Raw genomic sequence first — 16292 nt, 5'->3', positions numbered from 1 at the left:
TCCATTATCTTCAAATTTCATCATTTCCTTTGAAAAGTGAATTGTCTTCTCATTGCTTTTTGGAAGTTACATGTCTTTTTTCCTCTAGCTGTTATTAAAATTTTCTATCTTTGGTTTTCAGAAGTTTTACTATTATGTGCCTGGATGTATTATGTGCCTAGATGTATTTATCCTGTCATGGAGTTATATAAATTCTTGAATCTATGTATGAATATGTCTTTAGTTAGCTTTCAAAAATGCTCATCCACTATCTCCTCAAACATTGTTTCTGTCCCATTTTTCTCTCTTTCTTCTCCTTCTAGAACTATAAATACATTCATGTTAATTTTTTCACTGCCTAATATGAATCTTAATTTATTTTTTAATTTTCCATCCATTTTTTTCTATGCTTCAGCCTAGATATTTTCTACTGACCTATTTTCCAGTTCACTAACCCCTTCTTCAGTTTGCTGTGGTTGCTGCGCAACCTATCAAGTTTTAATTTAAATCACTGTACGTTTCATTTCTACACTAGGGTCAGATCACCTTAATCCAATCTGGGATTGATTTGATTAGAACTGAGTTTCAGTCTTGTGAGGGCTGACCGATTTCCATTTGTCTTTATACCTAAGGGGTGTAGCCCTTCAGGGGGCCCAATTAAATACCTGAGAGATTTAACAGAACCCTTCTCTTTATTGAGACCTGAATTTCAATTTTTGTTTTCCCTACCTGTGAGATTTCTGAAATTTCTCTTTAGCCCCTCTGCTTCCAGACAACTGCCTCCAAGAGAAAGGTAGAGTTGAATGATGGGGGCTCCCCTCTCAACAGACCTATTTCTATGACTCTCAGCCCCTTGAGTTCTTACTGATTTTACAGCTCTATGCCTTCAAACAGATGAATTTATATTTTAATCAAGGTTTTCTAGTTTTTTCAGCAGAAGAGTTGGTGTGATACAAGCATGTCAGAATAAGAACCAGAAGTTCCATGCAAATTATGCAATGTGTCAAATTTCTCAAAATATTCCATTGGATTTTTATTGGCATTTCATACGATTTATAGAATAATTTAAGGAGAACTGACATTTTGGCAAGTATGTGGTACCATATTTGAACATGTATCTGATTTTTAGGTCTTTTTATCATACACTGTAATAGAGTTTTAAAATTTTCTCCACCTAAAACTTGTACATTATTTGTCAGGTTAAATCCTAAATACTTGATTGTTTTTATTATTGTGAATGCTATCTTATATCATCACCTCTTCTGACTATTTTGAGTAGACAGGAATTCCACTGATATTTGTAAAACAATCTTTTATGTGAGAAATACTAAATTATCTCATTAATACATATATTTTAGCTATTGTTTTTGTAGATTTTTATATGGAGGTGATCTGTAAATACTTATGTATTTATCTCTTCCCTTCCAATCCTTTTAACTGATTTCAATTTATTTTCTTAATGCATTGGCCAGGAACTCCAGTAACATGAAAACTGGTAACAGTATTAATCACCTTTGTCTTGCTCTTTATCTTTAACGGAACACATCTAAAGTTTTTCCATTAAAGGTTTGCTTTAGGTTTTTGGCATATATTCTTCATCAAATTAAAGACATTCCTGTTTACTATAATTTTCTGAGTTTTTGTAATAGATATGTATGAAACACACTTTTGCTGAAATTAAAATAATCATGTGCCATGGACCAACAATTTTTAAATAGGGTAACTTTTTTAAAGAACCAATTTTGGGTTTTGGTAATATCTACTCTCTATTTAACAGATTTCTGGCCTTATTTTTATTATTTCCTTCCTTCTTGTTTACTCTGTGGTTCTTTTTCCAACTCCCTGAATTAATATTTGGCTCATTAGTTACTGTATTAGTTTGCTATGGCTGCTGTAAGAAGGCATCACAGACTGGGTGGCTTAAACAAAAGAAATTTTTCTTCTCTCAGTTCTGGAGACTAGAAGTCTAAGATCAAGGAGTCAGCAAGGTTGGTTCTGCCTGAGAGTTACGAAGGAAGGATCTGTTCCAGGCCTCTCTCCTTGGATCGAGACGGCCATCTTCTCCTCTGTGTCTTCACATCACTTTCCCTCTATCCATGCCTGTGTCCAAATTTCTCCTTCTCATAAGGACCAATGATATTAGATTAGGGCCCACCCTAATGACTTCATTTTAACCTGCTACCTCTATAAAGACTCTATGTCCAATAGGGTCACACTCTGAGGTACTGGAGATTAGGACTTCAACATATGAATTTTTTTGAGAGGTGGGAAGGGAGACACAATTCAGCCTACAGCTGTTACCAAAGTTTCCTGATAAGTGTATTATAAGCTATAAATCTCTCTTTAAGTATCTCATAAATTCTGAAATGTAGCATTTCCATTTACATCTAATTATTTTATGACTTTTCCTATGACCTATGCTTTTAACTGTACACATATATGGGTCACTTTTAGCTATGTGACTGATATTAACTTCTAATTGTATTTTATTAAGGTCAGAGATCATGGTCTGCATAATAATGATTTTGGGGGGGAGGGAGTCACTAAGGCACTCTGTGGAACACGGTAAATTTTAAGAATCGTCTGTATATGCTAGAAAACAATGTGTATTCTCTGCTGGATGTAGAATTCTACATTTATCTATTGGGTTCAGCGTGATAATCATGTCATTAAAATATTTTATATCTTGTCTCAGTGGCAATAGTGGTGGACATGGGTTCCAGGAACCAGGTTCTAAAATTGGACATGGCAAGTGCAGGCTCAGGATCTCCGCAGCTTCAGGAAATCCAGGATCCAGATCCCAGAGTGTGGCAGGCCCTAGCCATCCTTTTCTGTCTGACGGTGCTGCCTACTATCCCAAGTGGACCCTGTTTGGCACCCCTGCAGATGAACTGTTCAGCTGCCGTAATGGGGACGTGAGCTGAATGGGCTGTTTGAGACTTTCCTGGATAGACCCAAGCTGCCTCAGAGAGTACAGTTTGCAAAGAAAATGGATCTGCCTAAAAAACGTTGATATCCAGGCACAGTGGCCAAACTGTCTAAGCATTAACAAGACATCATCAACAGAGTTCCTGTGTTTCTTTCTTTGGGGCCATGAAAACCATTTCTGACCAGGTCTGCATTCACACCCATGAGAATGCCAACATGGAGGTGCCTGCTGATAACCTGGTCATCTGTTGTGTAGCATGGGGATGGATGTATGGGGGCTTTCCCTCCGGAGCCTGTAATTCCTGGACGAAGAAAGGCTCGGTCTCTGGTGGTTTCTATGACTCTCATGTAGGCTGCAGACCCTATTCTATCCCCCGATGTGAGCACCATTTCAATGGCTCTCAGCCACCAGGTTATGAAGGTGAAGAAACACTCCCAAGTGCAGCAAGACCTGTGAGCCTGGCTATACTCCTTCCTATAAAGATAACAAGCACTACAGCTACAATTTTTACAGTGTCCCTTCCTGTACAATGATCACAGCTGATATTTACAAAAATGGCCCAGTAGAGGGAGCCCTCCCTATGTTGGCCGACTTCCTGCAGTCCAAGCCTGAAGTCCAACATGTCACCGACGAAATGAAGGCAGGCCATACTATCTGCATCCTGGGCTGGAGAGTGGAGAATGCCACCCCCTACTGGCTGGCTGTCAACTAGAAACCTGACTAGGGTGACAACCGCTTCTTCAAATTCTCTGAGAAAAGGGCTACAGTGGAATCAAATCAGAGATCATGATTGGAATCTCATGTACTGATAAGTACTAGAAAAAAGTTTTAGCCTACTGTGGCCTATCCAGCCAGCCCTGCATACTTTTTTTTTTTTTTTTTGTAATATGGCAGGTTGGGTGAAGGTGGGGATGGGGGTAAGAATTCCTTTCATTTTTTTAGTTCAGATAAGACTGAAGAGTTTAGACAGTGGCAAGTGTGCTTTAGGGCCTGAAAGACTTGACTAGCCCAAACCTTGTGTATACTATTTGAACTGATCTTTTCTGGGTTAAACAGGGCTCTCTTACACAGAAAATAACTCCCAACTCTGGCTACATCGCAGCCTCGCGGGTGGACTGATCCTCACTGCTGGCAAGGCAGTAAGCCCTTTAAATTTCCTAATAAGGACATTCACATAGACTCGTTCTACATAGTGCCTGCTGCTCCAAATCCTGCTACAACCAACCTCCAAACCCTCCCCCACCAGAACATCTCCAGAGAGCAAAACTGAGTGAGAACCTAAAGGGTTTGACTTCAGGTTTTCCAAAGGAATGAAAAATGGAACACCTAACAAAGATTTAAATTCCCACATACATTCAGTACCTCTTATCAAGTAGTTATTTTCTAGATTTGGAATAAGAGGAGAAATGGTAGATAGCCCTTTAAATGAAGAAAGCCACTTTTTCCTGGGCTCCCTAAATCTGAACCTTCCAACATGGCATACCCTCTCTGTTCTTTTCTGTAGCATGATTTTTTTTTAACATAAGCTTTATTTGCAATGAACCTGGACTGACTATGTGCTTCAACAATTCTAACACTGGCTAGAATTGCTGTGCTAGTTGCAGAGTATAAATCCCAAGAGAATAGCTTAGAACAAAACTAGGTGCTCTCTACTAGATATAGATTTGACTGACCTCTAATCTCTTGGTGAAACTAGTTTGGGGAGAACCAGTTTTTACAGTTTTTAAAAATCACTGCTTTACTCTACCAAAGGTTTTAACACAGAATGGGATAACTATGCTATTAAAAAGTTCCATCTTCAAAAAATAAACACTTCTAAGTCTTGATTTTTTAATCTGCTTAATGTGCCCATTTCTGAGAAGGGAGAGTTAAACGCTCTTATCTTAAACTGTTGAAAGTTCTTGTATTCCCCTATGCAAATTTGATCAGTTGTTACTTTATATATTTTAAAGCTAACTTGTCAGATAAACATATATTCCACGATTATTATGGCTTCTTTTAAAAATTACTTTATAACATTTATAACTGATTATAACGTACATAAAATAAATGTAGAGTTAAACACAATTATAAAGTGAACAACGAATGACTAAAACCGAGATCAAGAAATAGAACATTGCGGCCATCCAGAAATCCCCCATGTGTCCCCACCTGACAACAACTTCCACCTTCCCACTAGAGATAACCATTATCCTGACTTTGTGATAAAAATCAAATCATATGCATTCTTTCCTATGTTGCCTCGTTCACTCAACATACTGTCAGGTTTTAAAAACCAGGTTATTCTAGCCTCATAAAATGAGTTGGGCAGTGGTGCCTCTTTTTCTATTATCTGGGGAAATTTAAATTTAGAATTACTTCCTTAAATGATTTGCAGAACTTGCAGATTAATTCATCTCAACTGGGAAGAATTTTTTAAATATATAATACATTTACAAGCTTAAAAAATCAAAACAAAAATACAAAGGTTCCCACTTAGTAGTGTCATTCCCACTCCTGTCTACATGTACCCCATTCCCTCCTGTCCCTGTAAAATGTTACTTTATGAAAATACAGCTATTAATCATATTTCTACTTCTTTTTAAGAAAAGAGAGCATACTATACATATTATCCTACATTTATTTTGTTCACTTTACAATACATCCTGGAGATCTCTTCATGGAGGTACAGTCAACTTTTTCTTTATTGCAACTACAGAGCATTTCACTGAGTAGATATATCATAGTTTATTCAATCTGTTGGATATTTGTGTTGTACGTGCCTTATTTTTCACACTTGAACATTTGATCCATTGGTAGTTGTCTGAATTTTAACCGGATCCACAAAGGGACTTTTCCAATTGGCTATCCAGTTATCTCAAGACCATTATTATAAATTCTCTCTTCGGCACTAATTGAAGATGCTGCCTTTAGCAAATACTAAATTCATATGTGTATTTGAGCCCATTTCTGAACTTCTCATTCATATGCTATTTGTTGAGGCTTTATAACGTCTTAATATATGGTGGGTCTGTCATTGCTCCACTTTTTAAAAGTTTTTCTGATGATTCTTAATTATTTTCCCATATAAACTTTCGAACCAGTCTGTCTAATAATCAGCATATGTACTGGAATTATTTAATCTATTAATTAATTTAGAAAGAATTAACACTTTTATAATGTGGCGACTGTAAATGTGTTTTTCTCTTCCATTATCTTCCAACTGTGGCTGTTTAGACATATAAAAATTTATTATTGAATTTGTAGTATTCAATACTACAATAACCCAGTTATTATCTTGGGTTTTCGATATATATAATAATATAATATTTGCAAACTGAAGTTCTAACTCTTCCTTTCCAATTCTTATATCCAACTGATACAGACTTTTTGGCAGAAATTATGTGTGTGTCTGAGTCATTCCAATTCACTTTTGTTTGTCTCTAATTCTCAGCAATTTATTTGATACCACCCTCTGGTTTATGCACTAGCAGAAAGAAAGAAGACAGCAAAGTTAACAGCACGAAGAAAACTGACACTGATGTTTCTGTGATGAATAAGAACGTTGAGACCCTTCTTAAAAGATGCTAAATTCTTGGAATGGGAAAAAAAGATCCACGTTAAAGAGCAACCACTAAGAAAATAATGCAAAGATGTCTGGCAAAAGAGTCAATAGGGAAATCAAAAGAGAACATTAAAAAAATTATTCAAATAACCCAAAAGAAGGCAGGAAGAAAGGAAGGGAAGAACGATGAGGTACACAGAAAACAAACAATAAATGACGTACCTAAATCTACTATATTATATTTATAAACATGTTAATTATAAATGGTCTAAAACAGGCTTCAGCAAACTATGGCCTAAGGTCAAACATGGCCCAACACCTGTTTTATAAATAAAGTTTTATTTGAACATAGCCAAATCCATTCACTTACAAATTGTCTAGGGCTACTTTCACACTACAATGACAGAGTAGAGCAGTTGCCATACAAATCCTAGGACTGTGAAATCTAAAATATTTACTATCTGGCACTTTATACAAAAAGTGTCTTGACCCATGGTCAAAACAGTCCAATAAAAGTACAGAGATTATGAGAATGTATAAAAAAATGCAAAACCTAACTGTATGCCATCCACAAGAGATTCACTTTAAATATAAATGTAAAAAGAAAAAGGTTCAACCCATAAGAAAGCTGGCTATACTAATACGAGACAAATCAGACTACAAGACAAGGGATATTACCTTACATAAAAGGAAACACTCCATAATGATAAAAGGGTCAATGTATCAGAATACAAAAAAATTGAAAAAATGCATGCCCCTACTCAGAGCTTGAAAATGCAGGAAATAAACAGTGAGAGAATTATAAAAGGAATAGATATACTCACAATTATATTTGAAGACTTTCATACCACTCTCTCAAAAGAACAAAACAAAGCTCAACAAATGATGGAAGATCATAATGGCTGCACCAACCATCTTGACCTAATTGACATTTATAAAAGACTACAAGCAATAAATGAGGAATAAAAATTATTTTCAAGTGCACATGGAGTGTTAATAAAGATAGACCATATTCTGACCATAAAACAAATTTCAATAAACCTTACAAGTATTGAAAAATTAGAGCATGATGTCTGACCATGACAAAAATACATTGGAAGTCAGTAACAATAAAATAACTCACAGCCCCAAAATTATTAAAAGTAAATTATACACTTAATAACTCATCTATCAAAGAAGATATCAGAGAGGAAGTTAAATAGTATTTTGATATGAATGATAATGAAAATATAACATCAAAATCTGTGGGATACAACTAATCCTATTCAGAGGGAAATTTATACCTTTAAAGCTTAAGTTGGAATGGAAAAGAATCAAAGATCTAATTTTCTATTTTGAGAAGCTAGAAAAAGATGAGCAAATTAAATCTAAAGAAATAGAAGGAACGAAATGAGAAAGATAAAAAACCTAACTTTAAAAAAAATTTTTTAGGCTAATAATAGACAAAAATATAGACAATTCACAAACCCAAAGTAGCTTTCTTCAATAATTAATAACACTAAAAAACCTCTAACATAATTAATCAGGAATAAGAGGAATAAAATATAAATCATAAATATCAGCAACGAAAGAGGGAATATCACCTTATATTCCACAGATATCAAAAAAAAAAGGATATTATAAACAACTTTATATAATACATTTGAAAACGTAAATGAAATAGACAAATTCCATGAAAAACAAAGCTTACTAAAGGTGACACTAGATGAAATAGAAAATCTAAATAACTATCAAGAAATTAAATTATTAGGATTAAATTCCCCACAAAGAAAAATCCAAGTCCAGATAGTTTCATTGATAAATTCTATCAAACGTTTAAGGAAAAAAATACCAAATATACAAAATTTTTCCAAAAAAGAGCAAGCTCTCCCCAATTCATTTTATAATGGTAGCATAATCCTAATGTCAAAATTTGACATAGACATTGTAAAAAAAAATTATAGGTCAACATTCCCCATGAATATAAATATGAAAATAGTTAAGAAAATATTAAGAAACTGAATGGAGCAATATCTCAAAAGGATTGTAAGTCACAACCAAATGGCGTTTACCCCAGACATTAGTTTGATATTTGAAAAATCAATCATACAATGCCAAAAGCATAATTCATGAAAGAAATAATTGATAACCTAGACTCATTAAAAATAAAAACTTTTGCTATGTAAAAGACACTGTGTCAAGAGAATGAGAAGACAAACATGAGAGAAAATATTTGCAAAAGACATATCTGAAGGACCGTGATCAAAAATATACAAAGAACTCTTAAAACTCAACAATAAGAAAACAAACACCCCATTAAAAAAATGGGCCAAAGATCTTAAGAGACACCTCACCAAAGAAGATATACAGATGGTAAATAAGCATATGAAAGATGCTCAACATCATCTATCTTTAAGGAATTACAAGTCAAAACAACCATGAGATACCACTACACACTTATTAGAATAGCCAAAGTTCAAAATACTGACAACTCCAAATGCTGATGAGGACATGGAGCAATGGGAACTCTCATTCATCGCTGGTGGGAATGCAAAATCGTACAGTCACTTTGAAAGACATTTTGGCAGTTTCTTACAAAACTTAAATAGTACTCTTACCATAGGATCCAGCAATCGTGCTCCTTGCTATTTATCCAAATGAACTGAAAATTTATGTCCACACAACAACCTGCACATAGATGTTTATAGCAGCCTTATTCATAATTGCCAAAACTTCGAAGCAACCAAGATGTCCTTGAGTAGTTAAATGGATAAATAAACAGTGGCACCTTCAGACAATGGAATATTATACAGCACTCAAAAGAAATGAGCTATCAAGACATAAAAAGACGTGAAGGAAACGTAAACACATATTACCACATGGAAGACACCAATCTGAAAAGACTATACATCCTGTATGATTCCAACTACATGACATTCTGAAGAGGCAAAACTATAGTGACAATAAAAAGATCAGTGGTGGCCAGAGGTTGGAAGGAGAGAGGGATGAATAGGCAGAGCACAGAGGATTTTTACAGCAGTGAAACTATTATGCATGATACTATAATGGTGGATACGTGTCCAAATCCATACAATGTACAACACCAAGAGTGAACTCTAATGTAAACTAAAGACTCTGGGTGATAATGATATGTCGGTGTAGATTCATCGATTGTAACGAATGTATCACTCCGGTGCGGTATGTTGATGGTTGGAGAAGCTGCGCCCATGCAGGGGCAGGGAATATATGGGAACTCTCTGTATTTTCTGTTCAGTTTTGCTATGAACCTAAAACTGCTCTAAAAAATAACTCTATTTTTAAAAAGTCAATCAAAGTAACCTCCTATATTAACAGAATAAAAGAGCAAATCTATATGATTATTTCAACAGATGCAGAAAAAGCGTATGACAAAATTTCATCCCCATTAATAAATTTTAAAAATTCTCAGCAGGGCCAGCCCCATGGCTTAGCGGTTAAGTGCGCGCACTCAGCTGCTGGCGGCCCGGGTTCGGATCCTGGGCGCGCACCAACGCACTGCTTCTCCGGCCATGCTGAGGCCGTGTAGCACATACAGAAACTAGAAAGATGTGCAGCTATGACATACAACTATCTACTGGGGCTTTGGGGGAAAAAATAAATAAATAAAATTATTAACAAAAATTAGTAATAGAAGGCAATTTCTTCAATCAGATAAAGGCACCTACAAAAACACCTACAATTAACATTATACTTGAGAGTGAAACAGTGAATCCTTTCTCCCTAAGTTCAGGAAAAAGGTAAGGATGTCTACCCTCATGACACCTATTCAACATTGTAGTAGAGGTCCAAACTGGTGCAATAAGTCAAGATAAAGAAATAGAAGGTATAAGGTCTGGAAAATGAAAAGGAAACTGTTCCTATGCTCAGACAATACGATTGCTTACTAGAAAAACTAAGAAAGTAACAACCAAAACAACAAAAGCTATTTTAAAAGTAATAAATGAATTTAGGAAATAAAGTTAGATACAAAAATCAGTGGTATATCTATATATTAGCAGCATACTACTTGAATATAAAATTTTAATATCATTTACCTAGCATCAAAAGACATAAAATACTTAGGAACAAATTTAACAAAAAATATTTAACAAATAAATTTAACAAAATATGAACAAGACCTGTACACTAAAATTACAAAACATTCTTGAGAGAAATTAAAACAGAATTAAAAAACAAAGAGAAATACCTTGTTCATGGACTAACTAGTACACCCAACATTGTTAAGATGTCAATCCTCCCAAAATTGATCTAAAAATTGAATGCAAACTCAATTTCAATACCAGTAGCTTTTATGGAAACTGGCAAGCTGATTCTAAAATTTATACAATAATCCACAAGTCCTAGAATAGCTAAAACAATTTTGAAAAAGAACAAAGGAGTAAGACTTACACTCAGACTTCATTACATACTCTCAACTTTATAGTATAAAGCTACAGGAATCAAGATAGCATGGTACTGGCACAAGGACAGACAAAGAGATCAGGGTAACAAAACAGAAAGAGAAGCAATTAATCCACACTTATATGGTCAACTGATTTTTTTGACAAAGGTGCTGAAATAATTCAATAGAGGAAAACAGCTTTTTCAAGAAATGGTGCTAAAACAATTGGATATCCTTATGGAAAAAAACGAACCTCAATCCCTATCTCATATCATATGTGAATTAATTTGAAATGGATCACCTATCTAAAGATAAAGCTTTTAGAAAAAAAAATAGGTGAATATTTTTGTGACCTGGATATAAACAAGGATTTCTTAGAAAGAACACAGAAAATAATACCCATAAGAGAAAAAAATTGATAAAATTATACCATCAAAATTTAAAACTTCTGCTTGTCATGACATTTTTGAGAAAATTAACAGGCAAGTCATACAGCCTGTGAGGAAATATTGACAAAACATATATCTGACAAAGGACATTTATAAATATAAAATATAAAGAACTCCTACAACTCAATAATAAAAACACAAATACCCTAATTTTTTAAAATGAGCAAAATATTTGAACATATACTTCACAAAGGAAGATATAAAGATTGAGAATAAGCACACAAAAACTTATCATTATGTTGATATATAACACAAATCCAAATAACAAGGCAATTTAACACCATGAAATGCTGTCACACCCACTAGAATGGCTAAAATTAAAAAGACTAACAACAAAAACTTTTGCTGAGAACATGGAACTGGTAAGAATGTAAATGGTACAATCCCGATGGAAAAAAGTGTGCCAGTTTCTTTTAAATTTAAACACGCACCTACCATTTAACATAGCAGTTCCACTCCTAGGTATATATCCAAGGAAAATAAAAACATATTTCCACAAAAACTTGTACAAAAACATTCATATCAGCTTTATTCCTAATAGCCAAAAACAGCAATCAACCTTAATGTTCATCAACAAAAGGATACATTGTGGTATATTAATAATATACTATACTACTCAGCAATAAAAAAGAAGTACTAATACATTTGATCACAAGGATGGATCTCACAGACATTATTCTGAACGAAAGAAGCTGGACATACAAGAGTACATACAGTATGATTCCATTCATATGAAATTTTCAGACAGCCAAAACTAATCCACAGTTAAAATTTAGGACAGTGGTTGCCACTTATTGGAAGTTATGGAGAACTGACAGGGAAGAGAACTTCCTAGGGTGATGAAAATGTTCTATATCTTGATAAGGGTGAATCCATTTGTCAAAACTCATGGAATCATACATATACAGTTAGTGTATTTCAACATATATAAAATTTACCTCAAAAGATGTAAACAACCAACCAAAAAAAAAATTGCAGTGCTAGTCTAGATGGCTTCACTAGTGAATTCTTCTAGAAGTTTAAAGACATAATACCAGTTCTACACAAACTCTTTCAGAAAGTTGAGAAAGTAGGAACACTTCCCAAATTGTCTTATGAGCTAAGCATATCACTCCAAAATATAAGAAAATTATAAGATAGGTAAATTAAAGGCCAATCTTTCTCAAGCACATAAACAAAGAAATGCTAAACAAAATATTAGCAAATCAAACAACTATATATTGAAAGGATACATTAGGGCCAGCCCCGTGGCTTAGCGGTTAAGTGCACGCGCTCCACTACTGGCGGCCCGGGTTCGGATTCCGGGCACGCACTGACGCACCGCTTCTCCCACCATGCTGAAGCCACGTCCCACATACAGCAACTAGAAGGATGTGCAACCATAGTTGACGTACAACTATCTACTGGGGCTTTGGGGAAAAAAAACGAGGAAGATTGGCAATAGATGTTAACTCAGAGCCGGTCTTCCTCAGCAAAAAGAGGAGGATTACCACGGATGTTAGCTCAGGGCTGATCTTCCTAACAAAAAAATAAAAATAAAAAAATAAAATAAATAAAATAAATAAAAATAAAAAGATACATTAGAAACGATTGGATTTATGTAGTAATGCAATATTGGTATATTTAAAAATTAATCAATATAATTCCCATATTAACCAAATATAGAAGTTAAATCATATCAAAATAGATATAGAAAAAGCTTTTGATAAAGTTAACTCCTACGCATGATAAAAACTCTCAAAAGACTAGAACTAGAAGAAAAACTCCCTGAACTTAAAAAAAGAGTAACAACTAAAAAAACAAAACAGTGGGGCCATCCTGGTGGCATAGTGGTTAAGTTCATGTGCTCCACTTCGGCAGCCCAGGGTTCACGGGTTCAGATCCTGGGAGTGGACCTACACATCGCTCATCAAGCCATGCTGTGGTGGCGTCCCACATACAAAATAGAGGAAGACTGGCACAGATCTTCCTCAAGCAAAAAAGAGGAGGAGTAGCAAGAGATGTTAGCTCAGGGCCAAACTTTCTCACCAAAAAAAAAACAAAAAGGCTGTAGCAAACTTCATACAACAGTAAAATACTGAACACATTCCCCCGAAATCACAAACCAGACAAAAATTCCATTTCACTATTTGAATTCAACAATTTATGGAAGATCCTCTCTATGGCAACAATAAAGGAAAAAGAAAGAAAGGGCATAAATATTGGAAAGCAAGAAAAAAAAGCTCTCAGTATTTGGAAATGGTATGATTAGGTACATGAAAAATTCAAAAAAATTAATATGATGTCATAAACCAATGTTACCTCAATAAAAAAATTATATATAAACTAGAAGTAATAAGTTAATATACAAGGTCCTTAAATACAAGATCAATATGCAAAAATCAATTGTATTTCTATTCTAGCAACAAAGTTAGAAAATGGAATTCTAAAAATATCATTTATATGCTCATCAATAAACATCAAAGACCCAAAAATAAATTTAATGGAACATGAACAAGACTTCTACACTGAAAACTATTAAAAAATTAATAAAAATAACACATATAGGGTCACCTGATTTATAACAAAAGTTCCTTCGCAATCAAGTGTTGTAAAGGCAGTCTTTATAATAAGCGATGCTAAGAAACCCACAAAGAATAAAATGAACTCGACCTATACCTCGGAAAACACAAAATAATTAACACCAGATGGATCACAGACCTAAATGTAAAAGATTTTCTTTTAAAAGATTATAGAAGACAACATAGGAAATATCTTCATGACCTTGGGGTTAGAAAAACTTTCTTTAAAGGAACACAAAAAGGACTAATCATGAAGAAAAGTTTAATTAATTAGACTTCAGTAAAACTAAGAACTTCTCTTCAATAAAAGATCCATACAGAGAGGGAAAAGCCAAGCCACAGAAAGGAAGAGAGATTTTATTTCACACACACACACAATCTCCAACAAAGGAACTGTATCCTGAATATACCAATAAGTCAGACAACCTACCCACCCACTCTCATTCTCCCAGCCCCAAAATGTTTACTTCATGAAAAAGGATAACCAAGTTATGTGAAGTGATATGAAAACATGCTCAACTTTTATAAGAGTCATCAGGAAACGTAAAATGAAATCACAATTCAATACCACTATTTATTCTCTAAAAAACAGCTCAAGTTTAAAAAATGAACCAAGTGTTGGTGAGGTTGTGAAGCAACTGGGACCTTCATCTACTGTTGGTGGGAGTATAAACTGGTAACCACTTGGTAAATCATTAGGCACTATCTACTAAAGCTAAATATGCCTACCTTGTGACCCGGCAATTCCACTCCTAACTTTATATCAAACACAAATGAGTGTTTCTATCTCCCAAAAGACATGTACAAGAATGTGCATAACAACATTATTAGCAATGGCCAAAAACCATAAATAACTGGCATGCCCACCAGCACTAGTACAGAAAAATAACTTGTAGTATACTCATACAATGGAATACTGTGAACTATAAATAAAAAATAAAGATGAATCACACAAGCATAATGTTGAGCAAAAGAAGCTAGAAACAAAACAGTATATACTATATAATCCCAATAATATAGAATTCAAAAACAGGCAAAATAAAGCTGTGGTGATATAAGTCAGAATAGATGGTGGGGCCAGCCCCGTGGCTTAGCCGTTAAGTGCGCACGCTCCGCTACTGGCGGCCCGGGTTCGGATCCCAGGCACGCACCAACGCACCGCTTCTCCAGCCATGCTGAGGCCGCGTCCCACATACAGCAACTAGAAGGATGTGCAACTATGACATACAACTATCTACTGGGGCTTTGGGGAAAAAAAGGAGGAGGATTGGCAATAGATATTAGCTCAGAGCCGGTCTTCCTCAGCAAAAAGAGGAGGACTATCATGGATGTTAGCTCAGGGCTGATCTTCCTCACACACACACAAAAAAAATAGATAGTTAATGACGAGGTGGTTATTCACACATGGGGGGTATGGGAGCCTATCTGGATCTGTATGATGGTTACACAAGTTCATGCAAATGTAAAAATCCATTGAGCTATGCATGTGTATAACTCAATTTTTAAAAAACGTTAAGACTTGGGGGCCAGCTCCACAGCTGAGTGGTTAAAGTTCCAAGTGCTCCACTTTGGCGGCCCGGGGTTCCAATCCCGGGCACGGACCTACTCCACCTATCAGCCATGCTGTGGCAGCATCCCACATACAAAATAAAGGAAGATTGGCGTGGATGTTAGCTCAGGGCTGATCTTCCTCAAGCAAAAAAAGAGGAAGACTGGCAACAGATGTTAGCTCAGGGGCGAATCTTCCTCAACAACAACAAAAAAGTTAAGACCTCAAAATACATATATTTTCAGACAAATAAAAGCAAATAATTTATCATCAGCAGACCTGATGAAATATTAAAGGAAACTTTTTAGTCAAAAGGAAAATGATATCAAGGAGAAGTATGTGAATGTAAAGAAGTATGTGAACGTGAAGAGCAACAGAAAATGTAAATATATGGGTCAATCTAAATGACTAAGGATAGTCTCATCATATCTTTTGGGGTTTCAAATATATTTAGAACTAAAAGACATGACAATAATGACAAAAAAAGGTAGAAATGGGAATTGGCAAAACACAAATTTACCAAGGATACATGTGGAAATCTCTAGTGGAACCAATAAAAGAAGGTAAAACTAAGAAATTAATAGATGGGGGAAAGAATAATTTAAAACACTCCATTAATCCAAGAATTGAGAGAAATATAATACAGAATGGGCAAGACAAATAGAAAACAAATAGTAATAAGTAATGTAATTACATTAAATACCAATTGACTATACTCCAATTAAAAGACAAGAGATTATCAGACTGGATTAAAAAACAAAAACTGACTATATTCTGCTTAGTAAACTTACCATAAGGTTATAGAAAGCTGAAACTAAAAGGATGGAATAAGAAATTTAACACAAATACTAATAAAAAGAGTTGGAATCATTCTATTAATAT

At 34.8% G+C, this 16292-nt stretch overlaps 1 protein-coding gene and 1 pseudogene across 7 annotated transcripts in view; one reads left to right on the top strand and one right to left on the bottom strand.

The window, feature by feature from the left end:
* Nucleotides 1-16292, bottom strand: part of CDC42BPA (CDC42 binding protein kinase alpha) — a 310403-nt gene that overhangs the window by 238336 nt on the left and 55775 nt on the right. The gene's annotated exons all lie outside the window — the stretch shown is intronic.
* LOC131399602 (cathepsin B-like) lies at nucleotides 2692-4027 on the top strand (annotated as a pseudogene).

This window comes from Diceros bicornis, chromosome 38, assembly GCF_020826845.1.
Source record: "Diceros bicornis minor isolate mBicDic1 chromosome 38, mDicBic1.mat.cur, whole genome shotgun sequence".
NCBI lineage: Eukaryota > Metazoa > Chordata > Mammalia > Perissodactyla > Rhinocerotidae > Diceros > Diceros bicornis.
This window is presented reverse-complemented; position numbering and strand designations above follow the sequence as displayed.